At 38.8% G+C, this 16,006-nt stretch overlaps 1 non-coding gene across 1 annotated transcript; it reads left to right on the top strand.

Moving 5' to 3' along the window:
* The first annotated feature begins 3,121 nt into the window (after positions 1–3,121).
* On the top strand, positions 3,122–3,203 carry TRNAS-CGA (transfer RNA serine (anticodon CGA)). The gene has a single exon. It is a non-coding gene; the product is annotated as a tRNA-Ser (tRNA).
* The last annotated feature ends 12,803 nt before the right edge of the window (positions 3,204–16,006 follow it).

The following is a 16,006-nucleotide window of genomic DNA, read 5'->3' as shown; positions in this document are numbered from 1 at the left end:
CGAAGGGCCCCATGAATTCACTCGAGGTATGGGGGGCTGGAAGGGTTTAAAGGTCCCTGCCCCCTCCTCCCATGCTCCCTTTACCCAGACCTCTCCCCTTACCCCTTAAAAACCCTTATCGTTTCCCTGGACCCCTTTTAACTCCATCCTTATCACACTCTACCCCTCTCACACCCATACACACGCACACGCCTTCCAGCACCGATTTCCCTCCATCCCACCATCTCAAGACGCTCCACAGAGATCCCTAAAGGGAAGGGAGGGGAAAGGGTCACGACCCTCGACTATTTTTTTTCCTTTTCCCTCTTCCACTTTCTCTCGCCTCCTTATTTTTTCCTCTTCGTCCTCTCATGCAAGGGTTTTTTAGGAAGAGAGAGAGAAAGCACGGATTGGAATTCCGGTCGGCGGGGACTCTCACGCCCGCTCCTCCTCCTCTTCTCCTTACACACATCCCCGCCACTCTGCTGACACGCCCACTCTCTCGCCTACCCCTCTCCCCTCCCATCCCCTCTCCACCCCCGTGCGACGTCCGTCCGTGTCACACTTGCCAAAAAAAAAGAAAGAGGAAGGAAGGGACATGAACCGAACAAGAGGCTATCGGGCTGCCGGGGGAGGGATGGAGAGGAATAAAAGAAATCACGGAGAGATGTCGGGGCGAGTGAGGGTACAGGGAATGGGAAAAAAGCGTACGAATTCAAAACTGACATCTAAAAAAAAAAATAATGATAAAAGGGAGTGATGCAAAGCGGGATGACATGGGCATGATGCCAAAACCGAGTTTGCCCCTTGTTTCCCTTTTTACACCTTCGCTGATGTATGTACTTCGACGGACAACCCAAAATACAATAACTTTCCTTTAGATTGGCACGCCCCTGTCGACGAAGCGTGGGAGGGGGATCCTTTGGCGGGTTATTTTTGTCATTGCCGCAGCATTTCCTCGCGAGAAGGGTTGGGGGGAGAGGGTGGGGGGGGGTACGTCCTCACGATAATTGCCTGCCGTAAATCAATCAGCGCCGAACCCAAATTGATTTCGGGTGTACAAAGAAGACCGGAAAATAGGATTCCTGCGGCAAATAGAAAATTTGCTTGGATGATTCGTTTCGCTCGAGAATGGACCTCGAAACGTAACGAATTACGGCGCTCGACTGCCCAGAGGTGTCCTGATGGGCTGGCACTTAGCTCGGCCTCATTGGTGCGTGGATCGGAAGGGAACGATAAATAATTGACATGGCTGGACATCGAGCTAGCAAATGTTTTTGCAAATTAATAATTGAAAAAAAACCGTCGCATGTTGACGAATAAAAAATCGGTGAACTTCACAGTTAAAAACTCTCTCACACGTAACTATGGTTATGCGATGAACACTATGTATACTTACGATACGACACTGGGACGTGAACTTACTAGAACGAAATAAATATCGGCTGCTGTGGCGCATGCCATTTTCCACGTTGGTAAATATCGAGGTGATGATTGCAAAGAGTTGGGTTTACCGCGTTAAAATATCTTGACCCAATATCGCTCTCGGGAAATGCGTATATGACCATCGAGACAGACCGTTGACGCAACAAGAGTTTGGGGAAAATGACAGCTGAATAAATCGACATAAAGAGTCATTTCTCCTTCAAATGGTTCATCTTGTGATACCCACAGAGGTTTTGGAAGATTGTGGAGTTAAACCTCTTGAAAGAGGATTAACTCCACAATCTTAAGCGATTTGGCACCGATATTTCGACCTGAAATACGAACTCGCCGTTTCACAGCGTAACTTCATAACGAGGTAATTAAATCAAAATTCTCAAGAGTTACATATCCACGCGCAAATTTTACAAGCTCTTCCATACATATATATTTCGCATAAATGTGCTATTTGCACGTGGCATTGTGCGATCTCATTCCAAATTTGCTAGTTTAATGAAATAGAAACAGCCGCATGCAATTAATGAATGGGCTGAATTTTTGATACTTTGACTTGTAATAGGCATAATTTAATATCCCCAACATCAATCTTACCAAGGAGCAAATATGTAAACCAAAATGAGACTGATGTAAGATAAGAGTTCCCTCATTTCTCTCCTTTAGTTTCAATAAAATGTGTGCAAATAATGAACATCGGATCCGGAGCAAAAGGTGGACTCGACCGATCTTTCAAGTGAAAATATGACAGCACGTTCCAAGGATAACAGCAGCATAAGTACTCTCTAAAGATGTCCTCCATTTATAAAAACGTAACATTCCGATAGGGCATTTGGCAACTGAAGTTTCTATTGATGCGTCCATCCCCTATCTTCCAATTCTTGCAAGGTAATGCAAAAGCGAAAATTTTCGTGACCCCTGGCTTCCTGCCAAAAATATCTACTTAATTGAACAGAAAAATAATACGGAATGCTTCTAATCCAATGAAAGCTAAGGCAATCGACCCCTATTCGATTTCTACGGCAGTCAATCGTACTGCAATTGTTTTCCTTGGGGTCATCCACTTTTGCCGGCCTACTTCATTTCGATGTTGACTCATAGCACCAATCGGCAATAGAATATGTGGTGAAATGGGAGCAATTCATACTTTTGGATAATAAGTGCACATCCATAAGTCAACAGAGCGCCACAAAATTATTGGTCATAAGCGAAGGCATGACTGCTTTAAAAATAGAAGAAATCATGGCGGAGAGACAAGGAAAATAGTAACGTTGAGGGCTAATGAAATATTTTCTGATTCCAGCTATAAGAAATCTCATTGGTTCCTGAAAGGTAGAACTAATTTTCAGTAGAGGTACTAATACCAATTATTCAATTCCCTTTCTCATTCCCCCAGCAATTCACTCAAAGTTCCCGATTTGTTGCCCTAAATTTACCTTTTCCTCTCTGTTGCATTATTAAGTGGCCCTTGGAGTGATCGTATATTTAAACTTCGCAGACATATACTTAACTCTGTTGTTAACGTAAGGAATTATGCAACAAGTAGTAAAATATTTAGGGAAGATATTGAATATACACAAAAAAGACTGGCAAGTAAGTAAACGGAACGGCCGTGTAAGTCACATCATCTCATCTGAGTCAGGATTTAGGTATTAAGACAAATTACCAACCAAATAAGATTTAAGTTTCGACGTTAATTCATTAAGCTGTGGTGTCCGAGTGGTTAAGGAGTTGGACTCGAAATCCAATGGGCTATGCCCTCACAGGTTCGAATCCTGTCCGCAGCGAATTTTTTATTATGGTTATATATGCCTGGATGTTCCCACCATATTTATGATTTCTTATAACATTAACTACTCAAAAGGTAACAGGTATTCGCCCTTCACTGTCCAACTCTGCAATTCTTTTGCTCTGTGCCAATTTTCTGTGATAGACTGGTAATATCTCATTATTTTGATAAGAAAAACCATTTCCTGGTAATATAGCCCTTGTTCAATTGTTATGTGTTTTCACTTGTTTTCCCCCGTCAATTTTTTATTAACTGTTAGTTAAAACATAATCGAGTAATGTGCACTCAGCGAGTCCCCGCTGCGATGCCACCATCGGTGTCCAAGATTCTTTGTAAGGAATCCATACTGGTACTGATACACTCGAAACCAAGCCTCACGGAAAACATCTCTCTTCAAAAACGACCGCACAAATCAATGTGAAATGAACACCTGCGAGCAAGGGCATCTATTCTGCTCTCCCCGAGACCAACTGGGATAAAGTTACGCGTGAAACTTGAGATTCAATCTTGAGGAACTGCACTTTGAACATCGCTGAAAACCAAGCAAGTCCAGTTATCCGAGATTGAAAATTAAAATCCAATACAAGTCGTGCTGAACCTTAAAAAACATTATTTCGTCGATCCAAATTGAGAACAAAATATCGGAAGATATTTTTGCTTTTTTTAGCGCTCTTATGATAGTTGGAAATAGCAAATGCTCACAGTCATCTGTCATTTTACGCTTTCAAACATTTTTGAAAACAGTTATTTATTAAAAAATATGTGATAAAAGACGCAATTTACGTATATGAGTATACTTTTTGGAGAGATAAAGTCGTAATACAGTAATTACATATCAATAGAAAATTATTAACACGTCACTTTGAAACAGTGAATGGAAATGAAAGCAGACCCTGAAAAAGAATGAAAAATTGAATTAACAACTCAAAATTAGTAACCGTTTGTATTCACATTAGTTTGACAAATAACATCTGACATTGATTAATAATTAGATAATATTTCTTACGTAAATTTCCTTTTGGCAATTAAAAATGAAATGATGGTGTCTTCAACATATCGATTACAGTAATTTTAAATTATATCAAGAATAAAAATTGTTTTACACGATAAAAAAATAACGTCTAACACTTCACCCAAATTCCCGTTTAAAAACTTGATTAAAATATTTAGCCCAATACCAATAATAGATCTTATTTGAAATTCAATATCAATTTTTTGTTGCTTACACATACAACAGATGTAAAAGCACACACAAACCTTCATATAATATATTGGAAGTATCTAATCAATGTGGAGGGTTAAGTTAAAGATTAATGAAGAAAAGAATGCATCTCAGCAAATAGAAAAACGCGCGTATGTTGGCAGAGTTCCGCAAGAAAATAGAAGAATGTACATCCGAAGGAAATTTCCATTACCTAACTCACAACTGTGGATGATTGATGACCAGAGCTTTTAATTAAAGACTAAAGTAGTCATAAATATGTCTCTTTGAAATGTTAAGAGTTGAGCAGCTTTTAAAATTTGAGATATGAACGCCGGTGATTAAATATTAAGTTAGGGAAGGGGACAATTGAAGAAGAATTAGAAATGGCAGACAAACCCTAGCGGAGGCTCGGAGGGTACTAAATTAAACTGTAAAGAACTAGATACTAAGTTGGTGGATGAAATTTGAAGACAGGAAATGCAGATGGTAGATGTATTGAAAAGGTGGGTTTAAGAAAGATTCGATGAAATGGGCCGTGCTAAGCAATCACTGTGCAATTGATAAGACCAGGTTTCTATCATATTTAAGGAAAATAGTGGAAAGGAATGGCTATTTTGAACGAAAAGAAGAAAGCTGAAGACAAGTATAAGCAGATAAAGGCAAAAATAATGTAACTGAAACGTCGTTTGTATCTTGAAGCAAAGTTTTAACAAAAAGTTGAATTCCTACCATGGAAAATCCGAAATTCGTATATACCTTCACCATGGATTTCTTATAAAAAATACATACATACACCACCAGTAAACTGGTAATTATCCCGCCAATATTTTGAGAGCTTTAACTACGTTTATTTGAAAAGAGATGTAATATCCATGAAAGTTTTAATAATGAATACGTATACTATTTTACTTGGGCATTGAGGATGAGATCACTTAACACCACTTGTTATTTTACAGAGCACCGACTTGCATAAACTCAGTTATGGCCCATCCCCATCACATTTTTTTAACTAAAAAGGTAAAGGGTTAACAACCAAACCACGTGCAGTAGAGTAATATCATTCATTTAACCCGATTTTAACATTTCGATATTCAAAAGCACGAATCTCAAAATACGAGGGAGAGATCATCAAAAATTTTACCAATGTACTCCGTGCGTCATTATTCATCGTGTCTCAAAATGTAACTAAATAATTAATTATAAAGATAAGAATACGTGCGAGTGAGAGAGAGACGCACCACGGCTGATCGTAAAGATTCTGAGCATCGAACTTTGAAATTTTGTTTTGACTATAAGCGGCGCAGTCACACTGATGAGATAGCATATCAGCTGGCGCAAATCTCTCAAATTTACTCACGTTATTCGCTATATGTTAAACTTGTCTGCAAATATCTCTTAATCAGACCCTACAATCTGTCACGTGTGCACACAAAAGGGTGAGTTAGGGCACCAGACTAACAAATGGGAAAGAATTGGAAGAAAGTTTTATTTTTTTGTGATCGTGAGTAATGCGAAAGGGACAAACAAGTAATTTATATTGGAAATTTAATGAATGTATTGTAAAATATGAAAAAATCGGCTGTAATAAAAATTAGATGAATCTATTTCAAGAACGGAGTCATTGAGAAGAGCGGACCTAGAAACCACTAAGGGGAATCGGAACACATCTGGTAAAAGATTTTCATTGACACCCGGTAATTTGCAGCAATGCCAATTTCCACCATAAACAATTTCTCGGCCATTTAAATGTATGTTACTTTCCAGACATAATTTTAAACGGACCTGAAGAAAGTGAATGCATCACTATAATACCTAAAACTCTGGAATGCCTTGATACACAAGGATAGTATACAAGACTGAGCTGTAATAAAAAGGAATTATTCATGCCAACGAGTGAATATACGTAATAAAAAACATCAAATTTCAGCGGAAGGCATGATCGCAGTCCTAAGTTGTATATTCTACTAGCTGACCGGGCGAAGTTCGTGCTACCTAACAATCAATGAACAGTTTAGTTACCCCATTTATAAATAAAGAACAGCTGTACCAATTTTAATCGTATTTGACTTGTTATAATAATATTAGGAAAAAACGCAATAATGCTACAAAAATAAGTATTACAATGGCTTGTCAGGAAGACATTTTCTTTATTCAATCTATACATATATACATTCGGATTTATTCTATTGAGTCAAGCTCCTTCTGATATAAAACATTTTTTTGTTTTGTTATCAGGCGCAAGAACAAATAAAGCGGATGGTTTACCAATACGTGAACATGTCACATATAATTGACCATGGGAAATATGGGTTTTCTTGATTCCAACCATAAACACTCAATGATTGGCCTTGTGATTTGTTAATCGTTATCGCGAATTGTAAATTGAATTCGTTTAAACTCAAAGGGCATATCGGTTGCGATTATGGGAATCCGCGAAATGAGAACTTCCTCATCTTTGAATTTTCCTTTGAGTATAGTCGCATGAATCACATTGATCATCAATTTTTTATCACCGAACGCGTTCAATTGCATAGTTCTGGTTGTTTAGGTTTCGAAGCATCATGACCACCGAGCCAACCTTCAGCTGTAAATTGTGTGGTGGTAAGCCAGGCACATCCAAGGAGTTTAAAAATTCAGATGGACAGTTGGTGACTTCGTCTTCCTTGGTTACATAGTCAATAGATTTGAATGAATGCTGAGTACCAACGATTTAATTCTGTATAACGAAGTTTAAGCCATCCACATCTTTGTTCTTAGCCGCCAAAATTGCTCGCTCACTCAACCATTTGTGATTTTTGTAGTTATCGCTTATCTTTCGATGAAACGAAATTACAAAAACTCCGAGGAAATGAAATCAATCCGCTCGACTTGTCGGCAGCAACACGGCCATTACCGACAATCAACAATTGCTTGGAGAAATCTTCAGCAGATGGATCGTTCAGCAATGCAACTCTCATATTTGTTGTCGGTTGATGTTTCTGCGCATAGCGCCACAGATTTGATGATTTGAGGTGAGCATTTATTTCATCGGCTGCCATCGATCTTGAAATTACTGGCAATGTTTGGCGGAAATCGCCACACAGTAAAATCATTGCGCCACCAAAGCATCTCGAATCATTGCACATATTTTTGAAATATCCGGTCAAGTGTTTCCAATGCGCGTTTGTGCGCCATCGTCCATTCGTCCCAAATATTGATTTTAGATGCTACCAAAGCTTGGCCATTGCGGACTGTTTCGAAGTGTTGCATGTTACTTGTTTAGAATGTTGTATGTTTAACGGCAACTTTAACGCTGAATGATGCGTACGGCATCCTTCCTTATGCCAGAAGAAGCAATTGCTACTGCAATGTCCGATCTCGCAAGAACAGTGTTCAAAAGCAATGATATGAGGAATGTTTTCTCAGTTCCACCAGGCGTATCAACAATTTCCATCATCAATTGCCTTCATTAATGTATCATATGTACACTGCCTTCTGTTGGGGATTCAGCAAGGGTACATTCGTTTGAACTGATTGGTCTGATTCATGTCGATCATATTCACGTTCACGTTCCAATTCTCGATTAAACGCATCGTTCATTCCACCATCTGGCGCTGGTATTCCAAATTTGACCCATAAACTGCCGCAATTGAGGTGACATATGTCCTCAATCAACAGCGAAGCCTGGTTATGCGTTTCCTCATCCACCTCAATATCGAGATTTCTTGAACTTACACGAATTCCATGTGAAATGTCTTCTGACATGTTATACTTGTATTTGTTTCACAGGTCTCGTGGATTGGATGGGAAGCATGTCGAAAGGGTGATAGCAAATAATGTGTGGATTTGACTTGGAGATAGACTAGAAATAGTTGCTCCAGCCATTGTCGTGTCCGAATGATTATCGTTTTCAAGCAAAGTGAGCTCTTGACATGCAGCTCAGGATGTTTAGTCCACTATATCATTAACAGTTCGTAGTGATTCGAACGATGCTGGCCTTCGAAACAGCAACAGAATTCATCGTTCTTCGGATTAACTGTAAAAAACGGGCAAGAGCATCAGAAGAACCCACATCCGGAAGACCATGGACCGCGTCGCCTTGCTTCCGACGTAGAAAAATCTTCGATGAAGGATACGATACGATATTTTGCGATGCGATATTATGATACGATAATTTTACGATATTTTAATGGCTATTCTGTTATTCTGCGCTTAGACGAATCCAAAAAACCTAATATCATTCAAATCGATCGTATGATACGATAATTGACGATACGATAATTTCACTATATGTTAATGTGTATTCTGCTATTCTGGTCTGAGAAGAATCCAAAATATCAAATAAAATGAAATTCGACGATACGATACGATATATCACCATTGGGAATTGGATTGAATGCTTAGTAAGATTTCTACATGCCTCTGTCTGACTTGCTCTCATTCTAGTTTTTCTATCAAATCATTTTGAAGCTTTCGAAACCTAGAAAATTCCCATGGCTATTTATCATTAATTAGAATTTTCCCTTATGACTACCGATCACTTTCCGTTAATTCTAAATGTGAAAGAACTGAAAAGGACCGCCCTTATATTACGTAAGGTCATTTATGGCTTGTTGCCCTCTTACTTGCTCCGCATAAAATACATGTTTAGGTGAGTTAAATATCAACAGAGAATGTTCCGGTGAGCTATAGGCCATGATTTCTCTTTTCCTCGGAACGGAATGTCCCATCAAATGGTACCAGCATATAAACTCATTTTTGCCACTTCTGCAAGGACATTCCACAACGCCAAATTAGTCTATTGAAATTTATCTCAATTAAAGCAACTGGTTCCAGGATGTTCACGCGAGAACATGAAGAGTTTACAAATGAAGGGTGAAATGAGGGTTCTGTGCATAAACGTGTAAATCTATCAGGAATAAGGGAGAGTACAAGGACATTACAAGGCATACAAAGATAACACCCATGGAATCAATTAAGGCTTCACTAAAACGTGGTAGGAGAAGTTCTCATAGGCATATAAGGTTTTTATAAAAGGTGTCGGGAAATATTTCAGACAAATAGATTTATTTCAGATACTGCATCAATGCCTTAAATTTCTTCAAATTACATCCCATGAGCGTCGACACCCCTTTGCCAGCGGCTTTTACACGACTCGAAGGCTCGACCCTGGTCGGCGGATTCCGGAAGGTCCTATTGCTGCCTCCTTTGGATTTCTCCCAACAATCGTATCCCTTCCCCCACCATTCCCAGTATTTCTTTCCTTGATTTGATTTCTTTTCTTTAGTTCATTCGTTTCACCTTCTCTATCCTTCTTCACACCCAAATCTCAAAAGCACCAATCTACGCTTATCATCTTCTTTTAACAATCGATCAAGTTTCCAAGGCGAAAGAAACGTCCACGCCCCATACCAAAGTTTTCATTATTCTATTCTTCACCTCCTTACTGAAAGTCCATGTTATCAATCAAATTCCCTCCTTAAGAAAGCTTCTTGCCTTACGGAATTCTTCTATTTATATCACTACTAAAGTGCCATCTTGGTCCAAGACACTTCCAAGGTATCTAGACTGTTCCACCTGCTCTAGTTCGTGGACTCCAATTTTAACGTTTAACTTAGCCTTTCACGAAAACTTCGTAACCTTTGTTCTGTTTTATTACTGGCTATTCCCATCCCATAGCAATTACTTTCATTTTCTAATGTGCTCGGTAATATTGTAACCCTTTGGCTAACTAAAGCTTGACCTTAACGACTTTCATTCCTATCTCCATTTATTCCCACGTCTCTTTTGCCATTTCCTTCACACATGCGTTGAAAAATACGGTGATTAAGAAAACCGCTGGCTTACCCCTCTTTCTAATGCTGCCCGTTTGGACTCCCCATCTACCACACGCACCCGAGCAATCTGAGACATGCAAAAAAAAACATTTAAAGCACTGATATAACAAAATGATTGAAAATATTTAGCACGTCTATTTGCTTTGTACGCGAACCATGAGCACGTAATCACATTTTTCCTCTTTTTTATATTGCACCGCCGGTACTAGTATAAAAAAAAATATTAATTACAGAGGACAAATTCAAACACAGAATCCCAAGAAAAGATTTTGTGTTCATCTTTTTGTTCTCATAGAGTGCATCCTATCACAACAAATTATAAACCAATCTCTGTTAATAACAGTAATACAAATCAATTAATTTCCATAAAAGTTATTTGCAACGTCATTTTTTACTAACTTCAATTCAATAAACGTGTATGTGTGACCATTATGTAATCGCACAGCACAGATTGCATTATTTCAGTCCCAAAGAGCCATGTTTTTTTAAGCACGAACTAGTTACGAGTTCTCAGGGTCTCGAGACCCTGCAGAATAAAATCCTTTGATTTCCGTTGAAATTCATCATCCTATTGGATTTCCATGATCGTTAACGTCTTTCAAATGAATAACCATAAACACCGATCAAAGTTAAAAGAGTATGTAATAACAAATGCAATATGGGAAGGAATCCCATAAGCTCGAACTCCCTCGATCCCATTTTCGAGTACTGAAAAAGACATGCCATGATTTGAATGAGAAAATACCATACTCTACGAACGAATCTAGTAATCTTCTTTCCATTTGTGAGCTCCCCAGCTCAGCAGACCCTTAGAGACTAAGGACGAGCTGCCCTCAATGCCGTCTCCTGTCTGTGGGACTTGAAGAGGTTTCTGCATTTCCCGGAGAGAAAAACAATAGTCCGCGTTTCAGCGACCACACGAGTCGTTAGCGAGGATCGCTTAGCACACACGGTCTTCCAAAAAGACGTGCAATCGATCTCCGGGAAGAGGCTCCACTTCACTTCACCGGGATGTCAATTGGGATTTCCGCCCTGCGCTCCCAATTCCCGCCCGTGCACCAAGAACATTATGCGGACTTCTTTGAAAAGCTCCTAAAAAATTTGGCAAAAACATCTCGTCAAGATTTCACCCCCCCCCCCCACCATCACTAACTAGTCCGACATCCTATCTTGAAGACCTTTTGGTCTATTTTACCTCTTAGGAATGAACGTTTTTGGGAGTTTCCAGATTCTAAAAATGTTTCCGGAAATTATCTGCCGCACGATTAAGTTTGACGGAAAGTTTTCAAGATGATTACCTCCGACTATTAAACCCGTTACGGGGCAACTCGGAAGTTTAATCGAAAGGAGAGCCTTCCCCGTTGAAGTCTTCCGCCCTTTTGTCCGTCTATGCCTCTCTTATATCATTAGATAAGCCAAGAGTTTTAGAAGAGCTAAGACCATGAAACTACGACCATAATTATGTTACATCTACAAAAAAAAAACCTTCGCTCATCGATACAAACTAACGACATGTTTTAGTCCCTGCACGGCTAAGAGTTTGGTGTTTTTATGGAATTATGTCGTGGATCATTGAACTCGGCACTTAGGATTTCCGAAACACGTTCGAATAACTTCACTCTTCACAACTCTGAGAGGTTTCTGATGTAAAGAGAAAATTGATAATGCATAGTCACCTAATAGTTGGGAGCACCATCATATCCCCCAATGGCATCATATACTCTGACTGATGTGCCACGAACAACTTAACTCTTCTGATGATAACAAAAAGGAAGTGAGATAATATTATCCTTTAATTACATTCTCATGAATGTGAAGCATAGACACTAAATCCTAAAGAAAAGATTGAAAAACCTGTAAATACATGCACGTATGTGGGATACCTAATGGGAGGGTTAATGTAGATGTTATATATACTGAAGGAAGGAAGAATATCTGTGTATGCACCACTATGAATGCAAAATCACATGTCAAATATAATTGGCACGATAATGTAGAGAAAGAACTGCAGAAGAGGATTTGTGGCTCGAATTCGAAAACTGGACAAGAGGTGTTATTATCAATACTATTTAGAATTCTTCCGTCTTAGGTTAGTTTTGGAATGGCAGCCTCGCCTAATAAGACGTAACTTAACACCCCATAGTAGAATACTCTGTTCTTCAATTCCGAATATACAGGGTTTGTACCTGTACATGGTTTGTATAAAAAGTATCGGGACAATTTTCGGGGAAATAGATTTATTTCAGATAGCGCTACAATGCAGCCCAGGTTTCGACGTTCAACGTCATCTTCAGGTTAAACGCCATCTTCAGGTTCAACGCCATCTTCATTTTCAGGACCTGAAGATAACGCTGAACGTCGAAACCCGGGTCGTATCGCAATAAATTTTCTGTGGAATCACAGAGTAACTATTTTTTCATTTCCCATGTGAATCGATTCCATAGAGTAACGCTGGAAACCATCAATTGCTACAATGCCTCAAGATTTTTTGAAGTACATGACTTAAGCGTCGACACACTTTTGCCAGTGGCTTTTACAACCACTCGAAGGCTAACAAGTAGGTGGAGGATTGGCGTGTGAGCTTCTTCGACGGCGCTTAGGGTCCCATGGTGGTGTCTTTTGAGGGAGGATTTCACTTTTGGGAATAGGAAATAGTCTACTGTTAAAAGGTCGGGACAGTAAGGGGGTTGGGGAATCGTCGCGATGTCGTTGAAGAAGGCCTTCGCAAGCAGACGCTAGACTCTGCTCTCGGCCCTCTATCATGACCATCGGGACGAGTTTAGCGCAGATCTTTCACATCGGCAAATTTGCAGTGTTAATGGTGTGTGCACTGTCATCTTATGCCAATGCCAATACAACCTTACGATTATTAGCAAACTTAAACAACGGTCTGGATTCAGCACTTCATGCACACTTCAAGAAAAAATTATTGTCGACACTTTTTATGCAAAACTTGTATTCTACATTGCTGCTGATGACAAACACTTACTATCTTCATAATACCGATAATTTTTATTTAAATTATCCCGTACCTATTTGGAGCACGACTATTTTCTATTTATACTAACATTGAACCTTCCTACCTAGTTGATATATTTTAGAAAAGAATTACAAATGTTTTTATGGTTACAAGAATTAAATTGAGCTTTGCTCCGTATTTCCCAGCAGATGCTCAGAGGCTTCGTAGTTAACCTCAAATAAATTATAGGAAATGTTGGCGCCACATATTGACGCACCCGTCAAATTTAATATTTTTCTTGTCCTTAGTCACAAGTAGGAAAAGTTAAACTTATTCAAATATCAAAAAATAATTTATCTAACTTGTCCAAACGTTCCAAATAAGGGCTCCACGGACCATAAAATTGTGTCAAACACTGGTTTAAATTAAACCTTTTCTTATAGCTTCTCCGTTCTTTTCCAGAGATCCACAAATCACTTCTTTCCTCATTGTCACCAGTGAAGAAAACCCTCACTTCCTGGAAAATCCCTTTGACATTCGGTATTTCTCGGACGGAAACGTTTCATGTATTTTCATCGGGTCAAATATCTTCACACCAATTATTTCAGCATGTATATGAGCATGTATGAATTAATTTTTACGTATTATTGTGTACAATAGAAAATATATATTCACATACATGTACGTACATATATTAACTCATGCTATCGAATGTTTCGGAGTATTGTGTAGATGTATGTGCTTCAATATGAACGCCCAGTATATCATCAAGTCGAAGCTGTGAACATACATAGCCACGTGACGAAGGCATGGAAGAAATTCATTATTTATATTTATATACATATAATATTCATTCTTTTTAAACCCAATGCATGTTAGACTATTCCGGCGCATCCCTTTTAATGCAAAACCATCCGCCGCCTGGCTAGCAATAAATTTTTTTTCCGTATCACTCAGCCCAAGGTATAATCGTTTAAAAACGTGGCCTCGTCAACTTTTATCTAATCAAATGCCCAATTACTTGGAAGGTGGATTTAGGCTACTCGTTCAAAACGGTTTCATTGGAATTGTTGCTGTCGTAGAATTGCTAAAAAAAACTCAACAAATCTCTCAGAATTAAAAAATTGTCATTATTTAAGAATTGCATTGAACATTAGATAAATTATTAATATATTTGATGCTTTACATAAGTTCTTATTAAAAATATCTCTCGCTGTCATCTAATTCATCCAAACGATTTGGTAAAAATTAAACTGGTTCAGGAGTGGGTGTATGGCACACTCCTGCGTGTAATTACTGTGTTCAGTAACTATCGTAAAGATCGAATTCTAAAGATGGATTCAAATAGCATGTATTGAATTAATCTTTGATATTGGTTAAATATAAGTAAAGTAGACTGGAAGCTTTTGAAATGTGGGTGTGGAGAAGAATGGACAAGGTGAAATGGAGAGAGAAGAAAACAAATGAGGAAGTACTTGGTATGGTGGGCGAAGAGAGGGGTTTGTTGGGAGAAATCCTATTGAGGCAGGAAAAGTGGATGAAGGTGGCATTGAGCGGCAGTGGGATGTTGAAGACTGTAATAGAGGGGAGAATGTTGGGTAAATGAGGAAAGGGAAGGATCAGGATAGGGATGTTGGACGGGATGAAGGGAGGAAGAAAGTACTCAGAGGTGAAGAGGGACCTGATGTAGAGTAGGTTGCTGGATTTTGTGTTTTGTTAGGAGTCAAACAATTTATTTGATAGTTGTGTCCATCCAAAACCTACCTTAACCGGTAGAATACCTAAAACTTATGTAAAATCATGTGGGTGCTACTCTATCGAGGCCTCTTGAAATTATGTTACATCGATTCGGATCATTCAAGTCCTGACATCATCTATGACTTTATTGGAATATGTACGTATATGCGGTAGATTGAGCTTTAAACTCATCAAACAATTGCCTTTGAATTTCCCACAAATTTACATGCCATTTTAAAGGAATCTACGAGTTACAAAGTGTATAGGTGAGGGCAAAATGATACTATCAATACATTCTAGCATCCACAATGCTCATTATATCGCACTTATGAATATGAGTCGTTGCAGCCAGGATTTAAAGAGAAGTAGATTTTCCGAATACTTCAACTTTAAGAAAACAGATAGGATGACATGGATAAAGAGGAATAATCCGATACAAGCAGATTTTTGGAGTTCCAAAAATAATGACACTTCTCCTCCTTTTTTTTAAGAATTGCCTACCGGGTAGGTGTTTGTTTTTAATGGATCCAGGCACTAAATAGCACTATACTCCCAAGTCCTAACTAACAATTTGTAAAACATTCTTAAAATCCCTGTTGCAATAACTCTAATTCTCTAATTCGGAATTCTTTCCACCTCCATTAAATCCATTTAAAATGCTTATTCTTTTCCTCCCGTTAACTCGCTCCCATCTAATACCTTAATTCAGCATCCAATTTCCCAACCTCAGTATCCAAGTCACCCACTTGTCTTATCTTATGCGGATTCCTCCCAAAAGCCGCCCTTCCTCCCCATCTTGCCTAGAACTTCATCGCTTTCTTTTTTCTTTCCGTCCATTTAATTTTCCCCATTCTTCTCCACACTCAAACATCGAACGCCCTAAATCTGCGCTTACTTATCCTCTCGCCTCAACGATTAAATTTCAAAGACATGAAAAATGATCCTCCTTATTAAAGTTTTCAATAAGTACTTCCGTCTTTACTTGAGGTGCTTATTTTTCTTACAGGATCTGCCATCCACTTCCGCTCCTCCGTTTAAGATTTTTTAAGAAGCGAAATTCTTCTTATGATGTCCTTACTGCTTTT

Source organism: Hetaerina americana, unplaced genomic scaffold (genome assembly GCF_022747635.1).
Source record: "Hetaerina americana unplaced genomic scaffold, ioHetAmer1.1.p SCAF_8, whole genome shotgun sequence".
Taxonomy (NCBI): domain Eukaryota; kingdom Metazoa; phylum Arthropoda; class Insecta; order Odonata; family Calopterygidae; genus Hetaerina; species Hetaerina americana.
The sequence above is the reverse complement of the archived record's forward strand: the minus strand, read 5'-3'. Positions and strand labels throughout refer to the sequence as shown.